Below are 3,650 nucleotides of genomic sequence, written 5' to 3'. Positions count from 1 at the left end.
GGGACCGGCAGAGTCCGCTGTCGTGGTGGGAGCGCGCCCCTCACGATCACTCCAGCAAGAGCGACTCCCGAGACCCTCCTCCTTCAGAAGGAGAAACAGCGACAGACCCCTCTCGGTCTCCTCCTGCCACTTGCGCATACGACCTGGTTGATCCTAAGACCGTGCCTGGCACGTAGGGCGCCGTGGTGGGATCGTGAGGAGCACGCCCCTCACAATCACTCCTTGTTGCCTCGCCCTTCCCGGTGTAACCCGAGGAAGTTGAAGCACAGGAGAGGAAGACCTGACGCTCCCCCCTCGCTCACTGGCAGAACCGGTGTGCTTGGGGGGCTGCAGGCGATTGCCAACGCTGCAGGCCTGGTCGCGCCCTCCCCTGGGGCGAGTGGCTGGACCGAGAACAGCGGCCCTGGTCCCGTGCGTCAGAGGAGCTGCTGCTGGTCCCCCTATCCGTCTGGTCCCAGTGGGAGCGGCGGTCAGGGGACCTGCAGAGACCACTGTCGCGGTGGGACCGGTGCGTGTCCTCACGGCGCGTCGAACAGCTGGGACCAGCCGGGGATGGTTCCTGCGATTGAGGGGACCTCTTACCAGCCTCAGCCCGTGGCCGGTCTGGGACCGTCACGGCAACCCTGGTAACCAGCTGGTCGCTACGAGAGCGATCGCTGGCCTGGAGAGAGTCACCTGAGTGGCTCTCACCAGCCTTCTGCTCCGAGCCTTGGTCCTGGCGCCGAGCAAACTCGGAATCCTGAGCCTTGGCTGCACAGTCGCCCTCGGGAGACCGTACACTTGGTACCTCTCGTGAACGAGAGGCCGAGCAGGATCCTGGTGTAGCAGCAGCGCCCCTAGCACCAGGCGAGGAAGTTCTAGTGTTAGCCGGTACCCCTCTGATCCCCTTCTTCTTTTTCCTTGTGGAAGGAGAGACGGGCCCCGCTCCCGAAGGAGCAGGAGGACCAGCGGAAGAACCCCCCGTCCCACTGAAGTGAGACAGGCCCTTAGAAGTTCCCGAGGGAGCCTTCTTAAGGGGGGAGGAGGCAGCCTTCTTCTTCCTCGGCTTGGAAGCCTTGGAAGTCGAAGGGGTAGAGGTGGCAGCAGGCGACGAAGAAACCTTCCTCTTCTTTTTCTTCTTCTTGGTCAGCTCCCTCAGGACAGACGTCAAGTCTTCCATCCAGGATGGAGCCGGGGCTGCTGTTGTCAAAGCAACAGGGCCCGGCTGCACATGTCCGGAAGGACCAGCGACTGGGGCAACAACACCATGGGCTGGGACGACGTCGGCAGGTGCAAAGGAACGCAGGAGCGGCAGGTGCAGGACAAGTCGCAGGAGCGGCAGGTACGGCAGGCAGGTCAGGTACAGCAGGAGACGGGGCAGCAGCCTGCGACATCCTGGGTACCAGCGGCAGGTCCAGGGTGAGCTCTTCGGGCATCGGAAGTCAGGGGCTGGCAGCACGAAGAACCCTGGAGGGGGAGGCATGCCTCTCCTCGGCACGGCAGCGATCAGCCCTGCACAGCGGCTGTCAGAGTCACTGACATCACGTGCATGTGTAGACCAGGTGAGGAGGGGCGGCATACCCTGGAGTCAAGACAGTGGTGGTAGTGGTGGTCACCGCTCCATGGGTGACCGGCTCAGCACCCGCCAGATGCTGGAGCAGCCCCTGGACGCTCGGCGTGCCCTGGAGCCCCAGCGACACCTGCACCTGGCCGAGGTCGTCGCCCACAGCAGGAGCACCTGAGGAAGCAACAGTCGGGTGATTAGGAGGGGTTCCCCCTCGCGCGGGGGTTGGGGGGTGAGCCCCACCCCTAGCGAACGGAAGACCCCGAATACAACTGCACGTCGGAGTACCTCGCGGCCACCTCTACGCTTGACGGATCGGGCGAAGAGGAGGACCGAGAAACCCTCCCCAAACGGGAAGGCGCCATTTGCGGGAGCTGAGCCGGGGGCAGGAAAGAAGAGGAAATGTCCGCAACCAAAGGAGTTGCTGGAGAGCTTTCCGACGACTCCTTGGCAGGTCTACGCTTCCTCCTACCCTCGTACAGCACCCACTGCACCTCCAACCAATTCACACAAAATTACATGGCTCGGTCCGAGAGCATTCACGCCCCCGCACAAACGACATGAGGATCTATCTTGGGGAAAGAGCAAAGAACCCACACTTGCGGCCCACCACACCAGGGGAAACTCTACGGCTGATGGGGGAGCGCAGGGATAGCTCCATTGCACGAGAATCCATAATCAGTGTAATAAAAAGTAATAAAGAAAGTCACGTACTTACAATACACTTTCACTACACTGACAAACCAAGTTCAAGAAACAACACACAACCAAAGCATACAACGAAGCAGGCAGAGAGCGATGACAAACACGTCCTCCACCAACACAGCCGAAAGCAAAAGTGGTTCTTCACCTTCCAGTCACGCGGCGCGCGCACTGTCGGACAAGCAGTTAACTACCAACTCCCTTGTTCGAAGCTTACGACCGTTTCAGCTGCCGCTAGTCACCTTCCTATTGTTAAAGGACTGATGGTTTGTATTACTTATCGGAACAAATACACGTATCACAATCTCGGTGCGAGAGCATTCTCGCCCTCTACACCAAGTACAAAAATCATGAGGATCCACCTCTACAGAAGAGCGGAAAGCCCCACACTTACGGCCCCCAACACCGGGGCACAATCTGCGGTTGATGGGGGGGCGAGGGGGTTTCTCCGGCTCTTGTTCCATTTCCATCACAAATGGAAACAAAAGAAGACACGTACTTACTTACATATACTTGCAAATACACACAAGTAAAAGAAAAAGCGAACAAGTCTTCACGCAGTGAAGCAAACGAAGCGTACGACAGAAGCGGGCAGAGAGATGAAGAGCAGCACGTCCATCCACTAGCACGGCCGAAAGCAAAGTGACTCCTCGCCTCACAGTCGAGCGTACCGCTAACTGCCGGACAAGTAGTTAACGACCGAACCCCCTTGTTCGAAGCTTACGACTGGTTCAGCTGCCGCTGAGTACCTTCCTATTGTTAAAGGACCGAAGGTTTGTATTTCATATCGGAACAAATGCAATTGTAAGCTACAACACTTACAGTCTAGTAATATTCAATCAATTACCTTCATTTTGCAACAAATTGAAAGTCTCTAGCACATCATTTTTTGATTTATGGTGGGAATTTTTTAACTTTTTTTGTTTACGTCTGCACGTTAGGAACTCATGCATCATATTGTGATATTTTCTCTGTTGCTTTGATCGTTTTACAATGTATGTACCAAAGTCATCACAATTAGTTTAACAACGAAAAAAAATTAACTCATTAGCTTTAAACCGTTTTGCTCATAAGGCGATTTGTAAAATTATTATATACGATAAAAAATTTTTTTTCGCGCTGTCATATATTCCAATATTTACATATGATTTTCGTTTCTGATGGTTGCATACTAAACTTCAGGTAATGAATAAAAGAGGAGTCAAAAATGACTCTTAATTTTGATTTTGTTTTTGTTTGTATGTATGGTGTTTTTACGTTGCATGGAACCAGTGGTTATTCAGCAACGGGACCAATGGCTTTATGTGACTTCCGAAACACGTCGAGAGTGACTTCTAGAAATACACATCTCTCACTCCTCAATGGAATGCCTGAGAATTGAACCCGCGACCACCGAGGTGAGAAG

The sequence above is a fragment of the Macrobrachium nipponense genome, chromosome 26 (genome assembly GCF_015104395.2).
Source record: "Macrobrachium nipponense isolate FS-2020 chromosome 26, ASM1510439v2, whole genome shotgun sequence".
Lineage (NCBI taxonomy): Eukaryota > Metazoa > Arthropoda > Malacostraca > Decapoda > Palaemonidae > Macrobrachium > Macrobrachium nipponense.
Note: the sequence above shows the minus strand (reverse complement) of the source record.